Genomic DNA, 11,388 nt, shown 5'->3' on the forward strand with positions numbered 1-11,388 from the left:
TACTTAGACTTGCAGAAAACATAAAATCTGTCTACAGAAAAATTTCTATTTGGGGCACTTTTCTGTTATGTTCTTGTTTTATTTTAAATTGGAAATCGCCGTGTTTTCCAACTCCAATAATTAGTTATTTCCTTAATTGGGGATTCCTAGGGCTGAACTATTAATATCTTGCTTATCACACATATATTATCTTGACAAAATAATACGAGGTTGTAAACTTCGGATAGGATAAAGAGATTAATGACCGTGTATGATGTATGAAATCAGAAAACCTTAATTAATTTTATTGATTTTCGGAATAGCGTTCTCAGTTCTTATCTTCCAGGACGTATCAAGTCAGTAAAAAGAAGAAGAAACGAAGGAAAATGTTTGTCCTCCTGGAAAATCCCAATCACTAAATTATGATCTTACATCAACATCGCCTTATTTCTTAAGGGTAACCAGTTACATTTACGCTGGGTATCAACAACAGTAACCTTATCAACTTATTTCCACCCAACTGAAGTGACAGGAGTTAAGTTTCACCACGTGACTACGTTCATTTTAAGACAAAAGTTTCATTCAGTGTGTTACTCGGAAGTGGATTAATTCGATATAATATAACAGCTGTCTATATCTCCGTAACGAATGAAGAAATTGCAATGATACGTTATTAAAGTTTGGAGCCAGATACACCTGAAGTTGGAGCTTGTACTTTCATATATGCATGTGTGCTTCTGCTTTCTATGCATGATCTCAGAGATTCTCAAGGATCAGGCTGAAATTTCTACTTAGTATCATTGCTCATCGGTAAGAAATTCAGTGAGATTTGCCCGTTTGTTTGCCTGCTCTCGTAATAAGCAAAGAAATTATAAGACTGTTTGTTTGTTTGTTTTTAATTATGCACAAAGCTACACAAGGGCTATCTGTGCTCTGACGGGTATCGAAACCCGGTTTCTAGCGTTGTAAGTCCGCAGACATACCGCTGTGCCACTGGGGGGCAAACTATAAGATAAACATTCAATAAAATGATGTTGTAAAGCTATTCACATATCTTGAAAAATCCATAAAATGATGTTGTAAAGCTTTTCACACATCCTGAAAAGTCAATAAAATGATGCTGTAAAGCTTTTCAACTCATTTTGAAAAATTGCAATAGTTTGTGAAACAAAAGATCAAAGGTCAGGTTAATAGGTAAGTTATTAGTATTTTACACATACTAAATATAGCGTTAGACTGAAGTATGTGTGAACTAGTCCTCTCATTACTTTGTATCTAGTTCCTAACTTTGTTCATAACACTGGAGCAGCTTGTTTCATAACTGCAAAAAGAAAAAAACACACGTACGACGAGGTTGTAATTACGTAGAGAATTACAGAAGAATGTACACATGAATGTTGTTTACTTAAGAAATAATTAGTTTCTCGTTATCGTTCTTTTTTCTGATTATTAGTGTATAATTTTTTCATAACTAGAATGTGTACCTTGTGATTACTCAATTGTTTCCATACAGAGCGTCTCCACTAGAATTAGGGTTAGCTACTATGGCGAGGCATTAATTATGCCCAACAAAACCTCTCTATCTTTTCCTTTGAACATGTCAGAATTTCTAATGAATTATATATCGATAGACATTTGATTATAACACTTTTACAGAGTCAAAAGTGTGATGCGGTAGGAACATCTACAAAAACGAAATGACAACAACAGCCGACTCTTCCGAATAAAATCTCATCATCTTTTGGCCTCTAGAGGGCCATTAGACTGCAAGTTGTTGGGAAGTTTGTCCGTCCTTGCGGCTGAAGATACTGTGATTTGATAGACAGCGTAATTATCTCGTGCGTCTTTCCTGACTAGCCGTGTGCCCATAACACACTCTCTGCCGAATTAGTTTCTATAGATTCGATACAATAAGGACAAGAGACTGCTCGTGGCTGTAAGTGATTTACTTGCCTCTAACAAAAATCCCATACTCGTTTATCTTCTTTTGTCTTACCTTAAGTTACCGGGGTTACGTGTTATCTCGTGTATACTGAATCTCCAAGAAAACAGAAAAAAAAGTACCTGTCATACCGCTAAGCTGAAACAAAAAGTTCGTCTTTTACAAGTCAAAAGAACTAATTGACAGAGACATCTTTAATTAAACATGTTGTTCACTAAAAACCTTAACTGATTGAAAGTTCTATTAGCTTTCTTTAGGGTGATATTGTCGTGACAACAAGCTTCAGGTGTTCCGGCACTTTTTTGTTTGTTTTTGTTTACGATGTTGCAGTGGTGAAACATAATGTAGCAGCACCTTCCGTGACGTCTAATTTAATGAAAGGATAAAAATAGCATTGAAGATGAAATGCTATTTTATATACCTGAATTCTCTACTCAGAACACACGAGAGATAAACGTGGAGTAAAGATACCACAGAGGCATGACGCTGGAAAACCGGATGGCTGTAATGGAAATACTTATGACGGTACACAAAGATGTCAAAAATAAGTAAAGAACTAATGTATTTGACACAGAAGATGCTGAAATGCACGAAGCGTTCATATGGTTTAACACAGAGTATGTCAGAAATACGAAAGTAGATAATGTTATTGACAAAGAAGATGCCGAAATGCTCGAGGTGATGATATGGTTTGCACAGAGATGTACAAATATTCGGATCACATTGTTGACACAAACGATATTATAAATACATAATTTAACAATCTATTTTACAAATATTATGTTGTCATAACTAAAACAAAGAATCATATAGGCAATTAAATGTCATAAGTGCAAAAATTATCTTATACTTTACAAAGGAAATGTGAAAACTACATAAATAACCATATAATTAACACACAAAAAAATTATGAAATGCAGTGAAAATAATATCATATATCTAAGACTAAGAATCTATCACGGAAGAAAAATTGTTTTCCATACAAAAGTTATATTACAATATTACACTGGAGGATTGTTTCTTATTGCTCGGAAACATTATATACATTTGTTTAATTCTTGTACAGTAATCAGTTCTTTCTTGTATGCCTATCATATATGCTTAAAGAGGGTAACATTATATACATTTGTTTAATTCTTGTACAGTAATCAGTTCTTTCTTGTATGACTATCATATATGCTTAAAGAGGGTAAACAGCTTTATGTTAAGTACTGTTGGAAACTCTATTTTCAAATGTCCAGAAGTAAAATCTAATTTTATACTTCGGAATTCATATCCATCTTAAGATTTCAGGACTTTTGTCTAGCTTCTTGTACAGAACAGAATATTTTCTGAACTAAGATCCACTTTACATGCTCAGGAAATGAAATTCAATTACTTTTCCGAGAAAACCTAATTGTAGCGTCTTATGGAGAGTCAAAATCCACCAAACACTTACTTTGAAAATTACACGCTCAGAAGTAAAACTGACTTTACATGTTCACGACTGAAATTCAATTTCATTTTCGAGAATAAAACTACTTCTAACTTCACATGTGCGGTTAAAATCCACCAAACATTTTCAGGAGTAAAACCCAATTCACATGTTCAGGATTGAAATTGACTTTCATATCAGGCACTGAAATCCAATTTACGTGTTTAGAACAGAAATTCAGCTTACATGTTCAGGACTATAACACGTTTTACATGTTCTGGACTAGAATCCACTCTACTTGTTTGAAACTAAAATTTTATTTCATTTCCAAAAAAAAAGAAAAAAAACTACTTGTAATTTTATATTCAGAGTTAAATTTCTCCAAACACTTTTAGGATTGACACTTAGCTTCATGTTTACACTGAAATCCAACTTACATGTTCAAAACTGAAATTTAAATTGCGTGTTCAGGAATATATAACCAACTTTACATGTTTTGGACTAAAACCCACTTTATTTGCTCAGGACTAAAATCCACCTTATAAGTTTAGGACTGAAATTCAATTTCATATCTGTGAAAAACTATTTGTAAATTCATTTACAGAGTTAAAATCCACCAAACGCTTAATTCAATACAGAAATCCAGCTTCAAATCTAGAATTGATGCCCACTTTCATGCCCAAGACTGAGATCCAGTTTAAACTTCTGCAAGAAAATTTAACTTTTATGCATAAGATTGAAATTAGTCTTCTTACAGTCTCGAGTGTGTTGTCGCAACTTGTTTTTTAACCATCATTGTAAGTTCGTAGCGAGGGAAAAGTTAAAAGAGTTTTCTTCTGTGGGAATTCAATGTAATGGCCTAAACCAGATGTCGAATAAAAAAAAGTTGGAGTTAATTTCCGATAGTATACTTTTGAAGCGGATTCTTGAAGTTAATATATTTTATGAGAATGTTAAATTTGAGGAATCAGCATTTCAATGCTTGAGAATAGTCAGTCTAACAGACTTTTTAAAGTTGCGTGACTGTATATTGACTTTGCTGCTTTGGATCACGAATAGGTTTTCTTATAAATAAACAAGATGTTTTCAGCAAAGCATCTGCACCTTACCATTGTAAAGTTATATTCAGAATTGTATTTCAACTTCACCGTAATAAAGATGTCCTTTTTTTAAGTTAGTAATAACTTAAATGCAGCTGATAAAAGTACTCAACACATGAAATCTTGGCGCTACATTTCTTTCCTTTTTTTTAACATTTCATAGAAAAACGTATATTTACAGATTTACAAAAACACCCGCGCAACTTATGTATATAAGCGTTTGAAATCTCGTGTGTTTTGAACTAGTAAAATTTATATCTACCGTTGCGTTTAGTGAATGCATAGAGTTTCTCTGATTCAAAATTTAAACCGTTGCCAGAAGGTTGAAATATCAAAAAATGTTCCAAGGTCAAAATTATACGTTAGACGGACATTTGACCATCTTAACTTGTTGCCTAAATTACATGTCGACAAGTGGTTCCAGTTAAACTGTTAGTGGGTGGTGACCATGATACACACGTGTATTCTTCTTTTTTTATCTCTCTCTTTCTTCGGGTTAATTTGTTGTCAAATATCGCTGTCTATCGAACTTTTGTTTTTGTGTCGAACCGTGAACAGACATGCGAATTTATATCAAAACTGCCACGATAGATTGTCTATAATAGAATTTAGGGATCAGAGTTCAAAGTTCGGCTAATATATTTTTCATGGTCATAATAAAATACACATTTTGCATTGACAGTATTATTTTCACTTACATTTTGACGTTGAGAATGAAAAAAATAAGTTTCCTGAATAAAATATTATTGTCCAAAATATTAGAAATATTATGAGCTTCTTTTGAATATCGTGCAAGCCTACACGAGGGCTATCTACGCTAGTCGTCCCTAATTTAGCAGTGTAAGACTAGAGGAAAGGCAGCAAGTCATCACCACCCACCGCCAACTCTTGGGCTACTCTTTTACCAGCGAATAGTAGGATTGACCGTCACATTATAACGCCCCCACGGCTGAAAGGGCGAGAATGTTTGGTGGGACGGGGATTCGAACCCGCGACCCTCAGACTGCGAGTCAAGCGCCCTAACTACATGACCATACCGGCCCTCACTTGGGAAATAGATACCTGATAAGTCTTTATTAAGCTTTAATCTAAGAAGCAAGAAAAGTTGAATTACTGAATTATGTCTTCTGTATATAGCATTTTTTACAGGTTAAACACAGTTCTGTTTTTATAAGACATTCACTCAAAGCTAAACAAAACGGCAGCCATTCCTAATGTGTTTTGAGCTGGCAGATTCGAGGTAATACAGCTACTCAAAAAAACCTATTGCAAACATTTGAGCTACTCTAATCGAAAAGTGGGGTTTAACTGTTACTCCCTTCCCAAAATGCATAACGCGATTTTACTTTGGGGACAACGGGACGCTAAGCATAGACCCTTGAGCCTACCAGTCCTGCACACTAGCCACTAGGCCACGCCTGCCCAAGTAAAACACGAGAACGCTACAGGTGACTATCAGCAGAAATTATATAGCATTACTATTTGAGTCCAAAATATGACTCCTATAGGAGATCTGCGGGCTTTAGCACACAAGTTGTATATAAGACTTTTGGGGTTAATACAGAAGATAAACAGAATTACAAGGCTATTGTAAGTTAATCAATAACTGCATGAGAATAGTTTCACATCTTACCATGTGAGTCATTTGAAGTGAAGTGTTGGATAGTAAGTACTTTGACTTACTTAAAACTAACAAGTATGCTACTGCATTAGTAAGGCTTAAAACTTATCTATATTAAATATATATATATATATGACACCTATCTATGCTTTATTTTAGTTTTCTTGAAGAAGTGTAACTTTTTTAAAATTATAGTATCCAATTTACTGTTTGTAAATTTTGATTAAATAAAAACGTTGTTTCGTCTGTCTACGACTTGCTATTGAATTTAAACATAAATGTATTTCACACTCTGATATAGTTTTCCCCATACACAAAAATAACAGTTAAGACATTTATATATACATATCACTATATGATATAGATAATATCTTCCCATACATGATATTTAATCATGCTTAAAGAAGCCGTAACATTAAACGATGTATTTTACGTTTCTATAAGGATTTATAAGCAATCTCTACATATTAAACCATTAACTTCCTACATCAATATTGAGAATAAAATAGAAGTCAAAAATGACCGACAAATAGTTTAAGCTGGAAATGGACAAAATCATCATGAAAACGTCTGAGTAGTGAGAGTAAAAATATCGTTTGTGACATATCCGAGCAACGATATTTGCCCCTTAGTTCTAAACATATGTCACAACCACTTTCGAAATTAATTTGGTCATATTTATTAAACAATACACGATTTAAATGGTTTTACACACACACACACGTGTCTGGCTTAAGAAAAATATTTGTTGTAAGGTGTTTTATATATATTAAGGGAATATGTGTAAAACAGGCGGGATCTGAACATATCTTGTTATATCACTGTCATAAAGATATCACTCTCGTGAACTACGCTAATACTTTGATGTTTAATTACACATTCATGGTATATTCACCAACAAAATTAACAGTTTATTATCAGATGAAGAATCAATATCAACTGAGAGGCATGTTAAAAAAATTGGATGATTTCTCAGCACACTAAATACAAATGTCTAAACTCGAAATCTTAAAGGTTTAATTAATCATTAGTATCATTTATTGACATGAAAAGCAAAGCAGCGAATTGTATTATTGAGATCCTTGAAATTGTTTTTTAATTTTAATCTTTTGTTTACGAGGAATAAAAACAATTGTATTGCATCCTCAAAAATACAAATCTAGAGGAGCTGAATAAATATCATAGTTTGGTGTACACAGCGAATTGAGTTCGTTTTGCATGACTAATTATGATCACCGGTTTGTATTTAAAAGTTAACTACCGTGGCCAAATCCAACTAGTTATTTACGGGCCATTGCTTTAGCAGGAAATTCAAAGAAAGGCAAGAGAAAAAAGAAAAAGGAATTTCACAAACGCATCGAGTATCTATAGACAGATACTTTTTCCTTTGGACTTTTGTTCCCTGAGAGGCAGTTTGAGAGGAGAACAATAATCGTAGCTAACCGATGCCCATTAAAACTCAGCGACCATATTAGTCTCCTGCGGCTTTGCTAGACGCAAGCTGCTTTCTAACCAAGTCGAATTGGCCTCGAGGCCATGAACATCGATGCCTATCGTCTTGAGGGAGCGGTAACATCGATCATGGAGAATTTGATCTTTCTCGGTGATCCCTTAGGCGCCGAACATGTAGAAACGATGACTTTTTGGCCACGAATGAACGAATATCAAAGACCATTCTGTAGTTCTGTGGATCGCTCAACACCGCTTTGCCTCCATTGAGTTTGACAGCATAAGTGTGTTGGGCAAATCACTAACTTCCTTCCAGGGCATCATTGTGTCCCCCAGGAAACAGAATATTGCCTTCTATAGCCATTTCACTCCATGCTATGAACAAATGCTGTCAAATGCGATCGTAAAAAACGAGATATCTCACAAACACCCTAGTTCAAAACTTGTGTTCCCTTATTATGTAAGTGGCTGAGAGGAAGAAAGTTAAGTTTAGTATAAAACACTTCTGATAAAAATGATGAAAAATTGAAGGAAAAGAATTTTCGTCCTTCGAAGTGAATGTACTTCACTGGAAACAAGTACGTAAAGATATGTTAAACTTTTACTACAAACAAGAACGTACATGTTGAACTTTTACTCTAAACAAGAACGTAAAGACATATTGAACTTTTACTCTAAACAAGAACGTAAAGACATGTTAAACTTTTACTCTAAACAAGAACGTACATGTTGAACTTTTACTCTAAACAACAACGTACATGTTGAACTTTTACTCTAAACAAGAACGTAAAGACATGTTAAACTGTCACTCAAACCAAGAACGTAAAGACATGTTGAACTTTTACTCTAAACAAAAACGTAAAGACATGTTAAACTGTCACTCAAACCAAGAACGTAAAGACATGTTGAACCTTTACTCTAAACAAGAACGTAAAGACATGTTAAACTGTCACTCAAACCAAGAATGTAAAGAAATGTTGAACTACCAATATTATCATTATTACAGTTCTTTGTTTTGGAGACGAAGTTTTTGGATTAAATATTATTCATTTAAAGATTAATACATCTATGAAGTCGAAAAAACAACAACTAGATTTGTTTGTTATCGCTGTTTCTCTTTAAAATGATATCAGTAAATAAACAACTTACAAAAACATCAAATACTATGCATTACTCAGACAGTTATTAAAAACAATAAATTGATTTGTATAATTTTGAAATTTTTAAAGTTTAGTTATTTATTTTCATGTCTGACATGAAACTGTCAAGTCAATATAAAGTTACAAAAACAAAGTTACCAATGCTTATGAATAATTATATTTTATTCTCGTTTTATTTCAGTCTTGTTTTTGTTTTTCTTTCAGATATACTCTCTACTCTGACCAAATTTAGGTTCCATACAAAGATACATTAAATTGTTTTATTTAACCAGTACAGATCACTGAGTTGAGATTAAACCGTCACAGTCGAAATTAATCTCAGGGAATTTATAGTAGTTTTATTTATTAAGAACGTCGTTTTTCAAAGGTTCCTGCAGAGCTACAAAGGTAATAGCTCGTAAAGACAGATGTAGCTCACACGGGGGTACTAAAAGCTGACAACTACAGCAATTATATAGCCACAGAATGGGGTCTTCTAACACCAAAACCTTCTCTCTAACGAGCGAATTGTTCATTAACCGAACTCGGAGCGAGTTAATATCTTCCTAGACTTCGACATAAACCTGTATCTCGCGTGCTTTTTTCGATTCTGCAATTCCTGGCTTGTGAACCCTCTGAATACGAAACTCCAAAGCCAGGTGTAAAGGCGGTCTTTTCAAGAACTCGTGCTCATCACGCCACGAGATCGTTACAGAAAGCGGTGAATGGTAGAAATCAATTCCAAATGGAATAGGATCTTGTAATTCTACTCCTTATTTTTATCTGAAATTCGTACATACAAAAAGGCGTTGTAGAGAACACATGGGCATGATTTCTAGAATAAAAAAAAACGTCCATCAATTTTGAAGGGAAAGTTCAGTAGTATTGAAACGTTCAAAGATTCCTTCCAACGAAACGAAAACATATTCAAGTGGAACTTGGTTTGAAAAAAAACTTTCAAGAACTTTATACAAAAATATTTTTGTAGAACATATCTCAATGAATCATGTATCATATGTTACGAAACTTCTTCCTTCTAAAGCTACTTTTAAATAGCTGAGAGACGTTTAATGTACTGTCAGTCACTTAAGAGTTTAGAAGTAGTTAATTCAGAAAGACATCGATATTTCTTGGGAAAACGCAAACCTTGAACTTTAAAACGATTTATCTTTAATTCTGATGGTAAGAGGCCGTGTATGGTTTAATTATTAACGTACTAAAAATCCAATGGTTCATGGTTCGCATTCCGTTGCCACAAAAACACACTCCGCACTTTTGGGACGTGGATGCACTATAACACTTACGGTCCAACCCTACTATTTGGTCAGACAAGATAGTTAGTAATGGGTTGAGTTAACTAGCTGGCTTCTCTCTAGTCTATCAGTTCGAAATTAACGAAACCTATCTGGAGATAATCTATGTATACTTAAAGAAGTACTCTGCATGAGTTATCGCGTTTATTGTCCATTTTAAACGAAAGAAATCATGTTAGGCTGTCTGCGATACAGCACGAGGATACGTGATAAACCGGGTCTGATAATCCAACGACTGAAATACTAAATACTGATAACATGTAATTCAGTTTCACAATTGGGGCACTACTTTTGTCACACTCTGTACTTTTTTATTTTTTTTCAAATAAAATTCAAATAGCTCAGTCATTTTACAAATTCACACAAGACTTTGTCTGCATAAGTTTATAAACAAATCGATAAAGCTATTTTGAAGTCCCACTGCCAACATTTAGACACATTTGAATAACGGTAATAATAATAATGTAAACTGAAATATTTTTATTAACTTTTTTATAAACATCACATGTCTTAGTCTTGTATAAAAACGAGTTTTCGGTAGTGGTGATTCTTAAAGGTTTGCCCACTAGAAGATTATAGAGTATGTTTTTCCCTTAGTTTAGTTTTAGTTTTGTTTTTCCATTATTTCATTAGGGAAATGCATTCCTGCCTTTCTTCTCAAATGGAGTAAAACTCGCGGGATTTTATTTCAATAAATAGCCACAAAAATCCATTATGATTCCTTCAAAACCTCTTAAAAACTTTTCAAGATTTGCTTGAGTCGTAATGGACTTAAAACTATGAATTGTTGACCATATAGTATTTTTAATTTCAAGTGTAAAACATTACGTTAATGTATACTTATGACTCGTCTTAATGGCATTTTCGCGTTTCGTAATTACTACTTCTCATATTAACGCACACATATACCACACATAATAAATTATCTTTCTCATAATTCCTTACAATATGGGCTGGGCGTAGCTTAATGGTTAGCGCGTAGGATTGTGGATCCGAAAGTACCTGGTTTGCGTTCTTTAGTTGCAAAAAAAGAAAGAAAAAAAAGTTCCAGACTATGGGCCGAGGTTGCATTATAGGAGGGACAATCAAATCTCACTATTTCATTTGAGTAGCTCAAGCGTTTGCGATAGGTGCTTTTTACTAGCTGCCTACTCTTTACTCTATTATATGAAAAGCGCCCCCTCAAATGGCTTAGCGAAAATTCTGAGAGCTTATAACGTTAAGAATTGGGTTTCGATATCTGTGACGGGCATGACACAGATAGCCCATTGTGTATTTGTGTTTGCTAACAAACAAACAAGTAATTCAAAATTAGGAAAAACAGGTGCAAGAAACAACCTCTGTGCAGATTCGAGCATATATCTGAAACAAGCGAAACCAAATCTGATAATGTGTATTTTAATACTATGTTGTTTGTATGTTGTTAAGCAT

This window comes from Limulus polyphemus, unplaced genomic scaffold (assembly GCF_000517525.1).
Source record: "Limulus polyphemus unplaced genomic scaffold, Limulus_polyphemus-2.1.2 Scaffold798, whole genome shotgun sequence".
NCBI lineage: Eukaryota > Metazoa > Arthropoda > Merostomata > Xiphosura > Limulidae > Limulus > Limulus polyphemus.